At 43.2% G+C, this 13,493-nt stretch overlaps 1 protein-coding gene across 1 annotated transcript in view; it reads right to left on the minus strand.

The window, feature by feature from the left end:
- HECA (hdc homolog, cell cycle regulator) overlaps positions 1 to 13,493 on the minus strand; it is a 43,155-nt gene that overhangs the window by 14,380 nt on the left and 15,282 nt on the right. The window lies entirely within an intron of this gene.

Below are 13,493 nucleotides of genomic sequence, written 5' to 3' on the forward strand. Positions count from 1 at the left end.
TTCAAAAAGTCCAAATCCTTCACAGTGCAATTAGCCATATGTCAGTACTTGTAACAGCGTAGTATGAGGTCTTCCTGAGACGTGGGAGTAATGAAAGGCAGTTTCAGGGTTCTTTTAAAAATGAATCACTCCTGGGGCTTCCCTGGTGGCATAGCAGTTAAGATTCCGCCTGCCAATGTAGGGGACACGGGTTCCAGCCCTGGTCCAGGAAGATCCCACATGCTGCAGAGCAACTAAGCCCGTGCGCCACAACTACTGAGCCTGCGCCCTAGAGCCCGCGAGCCGCAACTACTGAGCCTATGCGCCTAGAGCCCGTGCTCCGCAACAGAGAAGCCACTGCAATGAGAAGTGCAAGCACCGCAACGAAGAGTAGCCCCCACTTGCCACAACTAGAGAAAAGCCCGCGCACAGCAACAAAGGCCCAGTGCAGCCAAAAATAAAATAAATAAAATGAAATTTTTTTTAAAAACCCACACCATTCACTTTATAAAAACAAACACACAAAATGAATCACTCCAGTGAACTAGGAAATATGATGGAGCCACTGAACCAACAAGTTCAGGTGGTAGCTCCAAAAGGGCCCTCGAAACACTATCACGGGATTTAGGTTACACTGAGTGCCACAGAGAAAAGAAGACAGACTCGCCTCATATAATACAACATGCCACCAAACGAAGCGGCAGAGACGAGGGGACCCACAAAGCCTATGGCTATGTTACAAATCATCCCCTTCAGTGTCGGACTCCAGGAACTTAGCAAAATGGCCCAAACTGACCTGTCTATCCCCGTGATCACCGTGGCTTCCCCATCTACCTCCCGGGTGTCACACGCTTAATCTTCACTTCTCCAAACCCCAACCGTCCAGTGTAGCAATTCACAGCATGGACTCTGCAACCAGACTACCTCGGTTAGAACCCCAGCAGTACCACTGATGAGCTGTGTGCTCAGTGAACAAGTTACTTTACTTCTCTTTGTGTCAGCTTCCTCTGTAAAAAAATGCAGGTAACAACTGAATGTACCTTATATGGCTCTTAAAAGGATGAAATATACAGATACACAGGTGGTGCTTAGAGCAGGGACTGGCACGTAGTAAACCTCTTCCCCTTCCTCCCAGTCTTCAAGGCCCATCTCTAGATGCCAAGACTCCCCTCTTCCCTTGCATTCTGATCTCCCCACCCCCAGGAAGGTTCTGGACTGAACCTTACTTGAGTCCCCACTGTGGTTGGTCCCCACCGGGTGATGACTCAGGAAAGGACGCCTGTTACTCAGCTTTGTGCTCCTGGCACCACTGGGCTCATGCCTTGCACATATCCAGTGCTGAATAAAGGTGCATCGAAAAGACACTGGCACATGAAACCCACACATGACAAGCAGAGCAGAAGGAAGAGAGAGGGCTGTAATCCTAGGCAGAAAGACTAGCGCAGGGAAGCACACTGAAAAGTAGAAGAGTGGTATGTATACTGGGCAAATTAACTGTAGTCACCTGAAATGTAGACACCTTTAGTATCTTAAAATGTTAGTCAATTAAACAAAGTTCAGTTGCTTTTATCTTTAATCCTTCAGAGGAACAGCCTCAAAGGCAGTGACTCTGTAATGCAATGGCAATAACCAAAGTGATATTAACCCAGGACTAAGGAAATCAAATTTAAAGAATGACCTAGCAGTACCTTTGTATTCACGATACCCCAAATTTTAAATTTTAAATGCTGAGATGGACTTGATATTTCTTTTAAAAGTATTTTCACATTTCACACACTAGGTGTTTAGAAAGTAAGTAAATGAATAACGTCATGCCTCTTTTTCAAATTCCTAAGTCTTACAATTTACAGAAACACACAGGAAACTTTTTTTTTTTTTTTTGCGGTACGTGGGCCCCTCACTGTTGTGGCTTCTCCCACTGCGGAACACAGGCTCCTGACGCTCAGGCTCAGCGGCCATGGCTCACGGGCCTAGCTGCTCCGCGGCATGTGGGATCTTCCTGGACCGGAACACGAACCCGTGTCTCCTGCATCGGCAGGTGGACTCTCAACCACTGCGCCACCAGGGAAGCCCAACATTTTTTTAACTGTAAAAAACAGGACTGGTGGCATTCAAAAATCACACCTATAACAAATTAGCCATATTATAGAAATGTATTTGATTGTTTCCTGAAAGCTGTTTCTAAATTTACAAAGTTCCTAGCTCTTAAGAATAGCAGGCCCACAAAGGTATAAATGGAGTACAAACACCTGATACAACCAAACCTTTAAGGGGGAAGTGGAAAGAAGGGAATCCCACATTCAGTGAGGTCCTGTGTTACACACCTCCCCTGGGACATTAGTCTGGGCTGTGATAGCTTGACTAACAAGCAAAATGAGAAAAGGTTCCTTTATACAAAGTCAGCATGGTTTTAAAAAATGTATAGGAGGGCTTCCCTGGTGGCGCAGCGGTTGAGAGTCCACCTGCCAATGCAGGGGACGCGGGTTTGTGCCCCGGTCCAGGAAGATCCCACATGCTGCGGAGCGGCTGGGCCCGTGAGCCATGGCCGCTGAGCCTGCGCGTCCGGAGCCTGTGCTCCGCAACGGGAGAGGCCACAACAGTGAGAGGCCCGCGTACCGCAAAAAAAAAAAAAAAAAAAAATGTATAGGAACACTCCAGTACCTGTTTCTACGGCTTCACCGCCAAATATTCCATACTCAGCTTGTATTTCTCCCTGCCCAAGTGAAAATAATCAGGGCTCACCTTATTCTGGGCAAAAATCTCAAGTAGTTTCAAGTCTGGACAATAAGATAATGAGGCTGACGTCACTTGGGCAATGTCTGTCACTCTCTTTCTCATCCTGTATCCTTCCTCCCCACTCAGGCCTCGGTCCTCCCCCACCCAGTAAAAGGGAAGGACCTGACTGTAGTCATCTACACTGGCTGCCCAACAAACCCAAAGCCCCTGACACACTCATCCACGCTAACAGGAACCCCCCAAAGCAGACACTGCCATTTTCAGCTTCTCAACTGTGAAATTTACTGTTTTCACCACTCTTAAAGTAGTTTCAGGCATCACAAGAAGATGGGGAGTTCGGCGGGGTGGAGGGGCGAGGAGGGCCTTCTGAAGTCACATGAGGCTTCCTAGACAAAGCCTAAGGTAGGGACTCGCTCATTTTCATCATTGTAAACCCACTACCGTGAAGATTGTATCGTGCCTAACAAACGTCTTGTTGAAGGCAAGTACGGCCCAGTCGGATTTAGGACTCTGCAGCGACTGGGTGCTGGAGGAGGGGCAGGGGAGGAAGGTGGCCACTGGGGAGTACAGCCCACTGCTCCGCCCCTGAGTCGCAGCAGGCCTTCTAGACTCAGCACAGGATTCTCTCTAGGGCAGAGCCTGGCCCTCACCCTCACTTCCTCAGACTTACCATAATCTATTCTACCCTCCTTTGGCATCCAGCTACCAAGTGCAAACTTTAGGGTTTCTGAACAACTATTTTACGACAGGGATCTGTTCCATACAGTAATTCTTCTTACATGGGAACACATCCCCTTGTTTGCAGAGCAAGTTCCCCTCCGGGTATGACGGTTCTGACCAGAGGGTCCTCATCGCTGAGCTTCCTGCAAGGCCAGAGCATGGTGACTGCGGATACGGACTCTGGAGCCAGCCAGCCAGCCTGCATCGACTCTCAGCTCTAAACTTGTTAGTTTTAAGACCTTTGACTAGTCACTTAACCTCCCTGCGCTTCTATCTTCTCAGCTGTAAAATGGCAGAAATAAGAGTGAGCACCTACCTGAAAGGGTTGCCATGAAAATCAAAGGAGTTATTAAGGCAGTTTGAACAGTGTCCAGCACATAATGAGCACCAGTTAAATGTAAGCAATTATTATTAAAAGCTTTATCACTTTATATTACCTGACGGAAAAACCAAAGGACTTTGAAAGTGTTTAGAGCAAAGCTACAACCAGGAAGTGACCGTCCTCCTTTCTCCGTCTGTAAATAAGTGCAAGAAATGTTCTGCTTCCCTACAACGAACAAAGCAGGGTGGTGTGCGTAAAATAATTCACTAAATATCTACTGACAAGTTTTAAAGAAGAAGGAAAATTAACTTCTTCTAACCCCTTAAAGATTTTCTACTCAGTGTCAGACAAATAAGTATCTTGCTATGTGTATTTTTCAACCTAAACAATCTTTTCCAAGCTTGGATAACAGGGATTCATAAAAGGCATGGCTGTATTTGATTCATGAGATGTGTTCCTAAAGAACTCACATAATTCAAGACTGATTATCCCCTAGTCTGGGGGTAGAGTGTGGGGAAATGCATCCTCAGAATGCATAAATCTGCAGCCGTGTGCTGTATTTTTGCTTTACTGGTGCTTTTTAATATCAGCATTACCTCTAATATTTCTCAGTTGTGCCTCATAAATTGACAGCATGGCATATCATAGTGTTTTATCACATTTCTGTTCCAAAGTTACAGATTTTCAGGATGTTTTTCAGCACCAGTATTAGCATACTTGGATATTTTGAAAGCTATAATAAAGGTTTAAATTATAAGTTAATTTTAAAATCATAACACAAATGTCACCAAAATCCATGAAAAAGTTCTATAAACAACAAGAGTTCACATAATATTGCCAAGGGTTAGTAGGTATTTCTCTTTAAAAGAAAAGGTAATGACATTGGGTAACAAAGCATTTTTATAATTCAGTTGACCTGCTGGCTTTGAAAATATGAGATGGCTTGATGCATAACTTGGGGGAATGTGTCTGTTGAAATTTTCCATATAATGTGAAGCTTTTATTATTATTTATGTGTCATTAGTTGAAATTTGCATAATTCAGTTCGCATATAATGGGATCACACTGTACTAGGAAATAAATTAGCAGCCTGCCTTCTCTCCTGCTTGGAGATTTAGATCTTGAGCGCGCTGTATCAGGGAGAACTACACAGCACCCTAGCATTTCATGTACTGCATGCACTCACCCTGAAGGAGACGTCGGTCCAAGAGCCCTCGGAACCAAACCACAATACCATAGGATGGGAACAGAACTCCAGATTAAGTATATGTGTATGTGCACTAGTGTGTGCATGTGTGCCTGTATGTGTGCACGCATATAACTGCAAAGAGACTGCCCAGTTGTTAAACTATCCCACTGTCAAAGACTCCAGAAAAGACCTCACGTCATCCTCAAGTACTATAATCCAAATTTAAAGCATTTTCCTTGCTTCTCTGAAACACTCTAGAACCTGATTTTGATTATCCTTGTCAGTGGCCTCCCCTTTACCTGCACAAATACTCAAAATATGGCCATAATCAAAACTCCTAAATCATATTTTTTACATGTAATTCCCATTTTACCACCTAAGTTATAAGCACAGTGTGCTCAAAACGTTGACCTACTTCTCTCTTGATGCACCCAGAATGGTGCCTGGAGACCAAAGGCCACAGTGGAGTTGGCCCCTCCCCTTGCCTCTGGATTCCCAAAGCCCTCAGCTAAAGACAAATGGCTTCACCTCCCCTCAGTCTGTCCAACAGGTAAAACATATGGCTGCATGATTAACTGGCAACATGGGTTATCTGCAGACCAGGTACCTGTCAAAGAATACGATCCATAACTCACTGCTGTTCAATGTCTTCCAAAAGCTCAACTGAGAGAAACAATTTTTAAGAAAGAGTCCATAGATGATGTCCACACATTCCTCTAGATCAGAGTTCCAGTGCGGTGGTCTGGCCTGCAGTGCCTTATTAAACCAGTACAGGGTTTTTTGTTATGAAGTGTTAAGTGCCTTTTAGATGTATCATGCCCTCTCTGGGTCATCCAGGCCTCCACTCCAGCCCCATTCATATACTTACTCATATGCCAGGACCCTAGATTCATTTGGGTGCGTGAGCCCTGCGTTAGATAAAAGCTATCCCTTAGTTAAGCCAGGTGTCCCAGAGTTGGTTACTTGGACCACATTGTTTTATTCCCTGGACAGGCTGTTTTGAATGACGTGAGCAGGCCTAATAAATTTGTTTTATTTATGAAGGGACATTGTCATGGACATTGCTCAGTATTTTATAACATCTTATAAGTCACTGGTTTTGTTTTGCTTCATTTGTTAATCTGATGGACACTGTAGTGCAGGCCACTTCTTCTGTTTGCCTCTTTCCTCTGTGTGCTACAAATCTGAAAGCCACATTTGTGACCTACCTCTTGTAAAGCCTCAAGACGTCCTTTATTTTTCCCAACAGTATCATCTCTATTACTAATATTCTCACTTATTTATTATTTCTTATAGTATTACATGTATTTTTGAAAGCCACTTTATTTTTAGAAGAAGGAGGCTATAAATGATCAAAACAAAAATCCGTTCCCCACCTCTCCTCATAACCTTCAAACCAGCTTTGCCTAATACGTGTCAAAATTTGGACTTGATGGGGGCCCAGGTGTTCCCCTCCCTTCTCACTTTCCAAAGTCGGCCATAGCAGGGTGCAAAGTGAGAGGGGAGGCCGGTGCTGACCCACGACCCCGGGAGCCCCACAGACAGAGCACCTTCAGGAAAGGCTGCCCCCTCTGCCTTGCCTGCGGCACAAGCGGTGGGTCCTGGAGCCACTCTGCTCATCGGCTCCGTGCCTCTCCCCCATCCCACAGCCCATGCCTCTCACCCACTTCCCCTGGGCCCAGCTTCCCACTCTGCTATTCACACCCAGGCCTCTACTGTTCCCAGCCCACCTGGCTTCTCTCAGACACATCTCGGGCTGGCTCTGCCAGCCAACCTGGCCCCTCTGGCCTCCTTGCCCCACCTGGACCGTGCAGGTGCCTCCCCCATCACCTGCTCCCAGCCTCACTGGTGAAATTATACATGGTGAAGTGGGCTCAGACTCCCCCCCAACTCCACCCCGCCTTGTCTTCTTCTGGGGGTGTGTGGAGGGGGGTCTCTCTCCTGGGCTCTAACCCACAAAGTCTAGACTCTTCCGGGCATTGTCATCCTCATGTGGGCCCAGTCTTGCCTCCGCTTAGCTCTTCCCAACAGCAGCCTAATTACCTCCCTTTCTCCCCTTCTCCCCCCTCACCTAGCAAACCCAGGAATTCAGTTCTGGAAAATATGAAAAGGAGAATCCCATGTTCACTGCAGAGACTAGCTCTAAGGGGAGAGGCAGAAAAGAGAGCAATGAACTGAGAAATTGCAAGTATTACAGATGTGGCCACACAATCTGAACCTGCTGCAGGGTCACATCACCACTGACAACTACAAGAATCCAACCAACCCCATCTTCCTAGGATGGCTACTGAAAAAACGCCAATGTAAAAACTTAATAGCAAGAATAGCAGATTACTGTAGTCATCTCGATTTTATTAATGGCATTAGCAGTTATAATGACAACTTGTTTTAATCATAAAAGTCATATTCATTGGTAAACTAATCATAGATACATGTACTCACATATAAGAATATAAGAAAAAATAAGTTTATACCAGGTGCCAAGTGAAATAAGGCACATGTGGTCATATATATGTGTACATGAGCATATCTATGAATAACTAGATATCACCTTATCAATGTAATTTCATACACATGCACGTGGACACACGCACACGCCTACTCTAGATGCAATATTATTTCCACAGTGAACAACAACAAAAGACCCTTGCTTTTGCTAACCAAGTTCTTAAACAGTTAAATTTGAACCTCGAGATCCACAGTAAACCCATCCTTTTGGCAATTACAATTGCCAGTAAACAACTGTTTGCTTTATGGGTTGCCCTTCCTCATGTCACTCTTTGAATACTGGCCAGCTCAGCATTAGCCACGGCAGGAATCTGTCAACACCTTTTGGAATTCTGACCACATTCTCTAAGATATTAATCATCCCTTGCCCCCCTGCTTAGCATCAAAGCAAATTCAGTGAGCATCTTCTCCTTGCAGTGACACAGGGCTTTGAAGCTTGCGGGTCCAGCAGGTTTGCTTCATCTTTTTTACAGACACTGGAACAAAAAAGAATGATGAAAAATATAGAAAAATATACACAAATGAGTATTTGGAACCAGGATATATTGTTCCACTCTGTGCACAGATGTGATGCCATCAGCATTTCTGCTTTCCTCCTTCTGCTCCTGGAATGAATCAGGGAACATCAATACAGTGCACGACAACCCTGAATTTCTTCCATCGTCGCAATTGATCATGAAAATGGTAAAGGTTTTTCATCTGCAAATATTATGGATTTGAGGCCAGATTTTTTTAATCAGCATATCCTGATAAGTAGACTTAACACCAGTTTACTAGGTCTGACACACTAAAATCTTCTGAATCTTTACTATAAAGAAGTCAAATACAGGATAATATGAGTATTTGACTACAGGTCTCTAGAGAGCTGGACATCTGCAAAACAGTACAATAGTTATATTCTCAAAATGCTGTAAAAACTCAAACTATACAGATAAACTTCATATAGGAAATATTTCTAAGTGATCTGGTCTCTGAATAAGTCAGTTTTCTTAGCAGGTTTATTATACATAATTACCTAAAGAAAGAGCCTTCAAATTTTCCAGGATACTAATAAACACTCATTTGGGCAAATGTATGGCTTCTTTTAGTAGCTATCATTTAATAAAGACCCTGTTTTAGAAGACGTAATAAAAACACCAGGGTTTGTCTTAGGGTTAAACACTTAACTACAGAAGAAAGAAAATACATGGGGTCTCTGAAAATCAGCTAATAACAAGTCAATTCAAATAACGTTTTTAAACACCTGTTATGTGCCCCGTTCAAAGTCTAACATAGAGGCTGCAAGTGTTGAATAAATTTGTAAGCCATACTTTCCTATATCTTTGAGTATCTTATACTTTTTTGTTGAAAACTGGACACTTTAAATAACATAAAGTGGCAACTCAAAATCAGATTCTCTCTCCTTGCAGGATATGCTTCTGTTGTTGTTACTGCTGTTTGTTTAGTGACGTTTAATTCTGTAAAGTCTCTATTTTTTCGTCACGTGTAGCCACTGAAGTTTCTGCTCAGTTAGCTTAGTGGTCAGCTAATAACTGGACAGAGACTTCCTTAAATGCCCTAAACCAATAAGTGTCCCATCCTTCGCCAAGGGGCTGTGTGTGTGTTGGGCAAGCCTTCAATGCTTCAACAGTTTACAACCTTTCTTAGCCTTTACTCTCTGCTTACTCAGAGCCTCAAGGTCAGCCAGAGGTGAGAATGAGGGCCTCCTCAAGTCTTTCCTGGACATGCTCAGAGCGCTGCCATGTGCACAGTCCTCTAGAGCACCAGGAATACACCAGAGCTTCTCAAAGTCCCTGACGGACCTCCTACTTCCAAGACATTCTTTTTAAGTTTTTTGACCCATTTCTTGTTTGCTCCAACTGGTATCACTGCTGCAGGCAGTTGCAATGATAAATAATTGCTGCTGAGTGTTTTCAGCAGACAGCCTAAGAGGGCTTAGAACACTGGGTGACCTCTGAGCCAGGTCAAATGGTGAGAGTTCCCTAGGGCTAGGGCTTTTGGGGAAGCTCCAAACCTGTCCTTCTCCCTCTAGTGACTACGAGGTTGCTTGTTTTAAAGCTACCATGCATACTACTATATAAAAAATAAACAACAAGGTCCTACTGAATAGCACAGGGAACTATATTCACTATCTTGTTAACAACCTATAATGGAAAAGAATCTGAAAAGTATATACATATACACACATACATACGTATGTGTGTGTGTATATATATATATATACACACACACATAGACACACACACACACATATATACAGCAGAGTGATTCAGGTGTCACTCTGCTGTATACATGCAACTAACACAACATTGTGAATCAACTATACTTCAAATATATATATAACTTTTAAAAAACAAAGCTACCACAGAGCTAGGGAGAAGGAATGGGAAAATAAAGCAAGTTAATAGAAAACAAAATTCACTGTTCTTACTACAATTCAATCATTTCCCCAAATAAACACTCCTAGGATTACTGCAAGCCTTTAGTTAATTTCTAGAATTTTGAAAAGTTGATTTTGATCATTTTTGCCAGTGTTCTCATTGTTTCTATGGAAAGGCAGATTTCTAGATGTCCTTCTTCTGTCATTCCAGAAGTGCTTCTTAATATAGATTTAAGTTTAAATACATATTTTGTTACAGAAAAATGATAAGATGATCAATAAGAGAGTTTCAAGCAGGACGATACTCTTTCTTCGGATCAGACAGATTCTGGGTAAGAATTTAAAAATAAAGAAAAATGTAAAATTTCTGACCATTATCTTTTAAATGGCTGATAATGGTTAGCAAGTTACTATGATATTTGGATTCTGTTTAAATACATTAAAATGACACCATTTACAATAAACTGGAGACTGTATCCTCTGCATTTACTTAAACCTTTTAAAAAACTGGGTGTGACAGTATTAATATGCAAAAGAAACTTTGTTTTCTCAAATTCTTTTAGAGGATACACAAGCAAAAAAGTTTTATCACCACCTTCAAGTCAGCCTTCTAAAAATTACACTTTGACGACATCATACACACATTCAGGAACCTCGGAAACTCCCAGACTGAAGCCCCATGTCCTTTGGCTATGATCAAGGAGCTCCAAAACTAGGTCCCCAGGCTGGATCTCCCACCTGGTCACCCACCACGCCCTCGCCCCAAGCCTCTGCTTCAGCTGCCGTCCCTCCCTGTGGGGCAGTGCAGAGTGCAGATCAGAAAGGGAAGGAGTGGACCCAGACCACTGTGCCCACACCATACCTCAAACTCACCAGGGGGTTAAAACTCATTTCTTGATTAATTGGTGAGTATTTGAAGTGAAAACTAAAAAAGTTTTAAAGTAAATGTTCTCAAATATTTTGAGATCTTTCTCTACTAAAAATTTTTAAAAGACTCTTAAGTCCTGTACAAAAGGGAAGCTAATACTTTCAAAACATTTTGTCAACTTGTTTTAATTAGTATGGGAGCTATAGTAAAGCTCACTTAAGCATATCTGTCTTAACCTCCGATTTAGTTTATCCTCCCTTATGTTATTTTAGTGTGTGAGACTGTTCCAAAGAGGGTAGCAAGTTGAGTACAAGGAGATTACATTCAGTTAAACATGTTTTTATGCTTTGAGTAGGATTTAAACACAAGGCTTTTCACTCAGACAAACTCAGACAAATCTATCCAAATAAACATGGAAGCCTCACATTCTCCCTCAACCAAAAAACAAAACAACAATGTGCTCTTCAACTATATTTAACAACTTGGGGTTTTAACATTCTCTTAATATGTTGGATTTATTCTTCTAGACTCACTCTTTTCTTACATTCAGTTAAACTCACAAGCCTACGCAGCCTCAAGTTCAAACTAAACAGAAAGCTACAGCCTTCTCTTTTACCCATTTTTAAATTTCCATTCTGGCTCCAACACTCTGACATCAGTAAGAAATCTGTATAAATAATGACTTTAAAGTAGAAAATTCATATTTTTCTTGTCTACCAAAGGCCATGTCAAGACCTAAAAGGACATGGACCCAAAATATGTCTGGTTTAGGCTGAATATCAGGATGAAGATAATGGTTTCATAGTTTTCCCTGAATGTCTCTTAAAAATACCAACATAGGGCTTCCCTGGTGGCGCAGTGGTTGAGAGTCTGCCTGCCGATGCAGGGGACACAGGTTCGTGCCCCGGTCCGGGAAGATCCCACATGCCGCGGAGCGGCTGGGCCCGTGAGCCATGGCCGCTAAGCCTGCACGTCCGGAACCTGTGCTCCGCAACGGGAGAGGCCACAACAGTGAGGGGCCCACGTACCGCAAAAACAAAACAAAACAAAATACCAGAATAGAAATAAGACAATCCCTTGGTTCAGATTCTACAAACACGTCCTGAGCCCACAAGAGGATTCTTTAGTGATCTGCCCAAGTCATTCAGCTGGTAAGGGGCCTTCCCTCTTCCATTCCCACCCACACTGCACACAGATCAATAAAGAACACAGAGCCAGTTTATAAGGAGAGGAGGCAGTGACCAACAGCTTTGTGTAACCAGATCATAGTAAGTAGTTCTATAATTTGGAATAGTGTCTCATTCAAAATTATAGAACTGCTTACTATGATCTGGTTACACAAAAGTTTATTCAATATGGTCAGTGTCCATATTAATCCTCAGAATTATTTAAAGACTAGGTCTACAGAAAGTCAAGTTAAAGAAGCAAGTGCTTAGGGCTTCCCTGGTGGCGCAGTGGTTAAGAATCAGCCTGCCAATGCAGGGTACACGGGTTCGAGCCCTGGTCCGGGAAGATCCCACATGCCGCGGAGCAACTAAGCCCATGCGCCACAACTACTGAGCCTGTGCTCCGGAGCTCACGAGCCACAACTACTGAAGCCCGCGCTCCTAGAGCCCGTGCTCCGCAACAAGAGAAGCCACGGCAATGAGAAGCCCGTGCACCGCAATGAAGAGTAGCCCCCACTCGCCGCAACTAGAGAAAGCCCACATGCAGCAATGAAGACCCAACACAGCCAAAAATAAAATAAATGAAATAAATACATTTATTTAAAAAAGCAAGTGTTTACACCCAATTACAATATAAAGGTTTCCCAATCTTTGCACTCCTTAAAAACAAAGATAGACAATGAGGTAAATCTACTCTAGCTAACAGAACTGCTAATTTCAAAAAAAAAATAAATAAATAAACCATGAGCAAAGGCTTACTCGTTTCTTAATGAGAATAAAGCAACTTTTTTTGGAAAGCATGTAAAGAAACGGCACTCTATCAGTATGGAGACTATCGAATAGGGCAGCAGAAAGAGCACTGATGTTGAGAAACAGAAGCTCAAACTGCTTCCCCTGAATCCTGTTTGGGTCAACATGCCAACCCCCAAGAAGATTTTTAGGGTTACTACTGTATGTAAATCAATAAACCCCCAGCACAACATGGTTAAATTCATTTCCGTACTCTATCTGTACCCTAAACTAAACTAAATCCTTACACTCCTTTGTTTTCCACGTGCCTTTTCTGTCCTGCTGAACTCCCTGAAAAATATACTCTTTCAGCTCCCCTGCCTTCCCATCAAAATAAACCTGGGAAAATACTTTATAGCAGTGGTCCCCAACCTTTTTGGCACCAGGCACCAGTTTCCTGGAAGACAATTTTTCCATAGATGGTGGGGGGGACTGGTTCAGGCGATATTGCGAGCGATGGGGAGCAATGGGGAGCGGCAGGTGAAGCTTCGCTCACTCATCCACCGCTCACCTCCTGCTGCACGGCCCAGTTCCTAACAGGCCGGGACTGATACCAGTCCACGGCCCGGAGTTTGGGGACCCCTGCTTTACAGCAATCCTTCCCACACTGGCCGTCCCTCTGCTGTGATCTAGGGAGAAAAGACAAAGCTTTTGCCTGTGGGCCACACCACTCAGCCTATTTCTAAAATGATGCATCAGCAACCAACAAGCAACTTATAGAATCTGTTGCAACAAGGAAAGACTTGTCAAAGGAGAGGCGTGTCTAAGTCTTATACAGACCTCAGTAAAAGTGAAAATGAAACTCAAAAATAAATTATGTCTATGTCCAAGCCCAG

Source organism: Pseudorca crassidens, chromosome 13 (assembly GCF_039906515.1).
Source record: "Pseudorca crassidens isolate mPseCra1 chromosome 13, mPseCra1.hap1, whole genome shotgun sequence".
NCBI classification, from domain to species: domain Eukaryota; kingdom Metazoa; phylum Chordata; class Mammalia; order Artiodactyla; family Delphinidae; genus Pseudorca; species Pseudorca crassidens.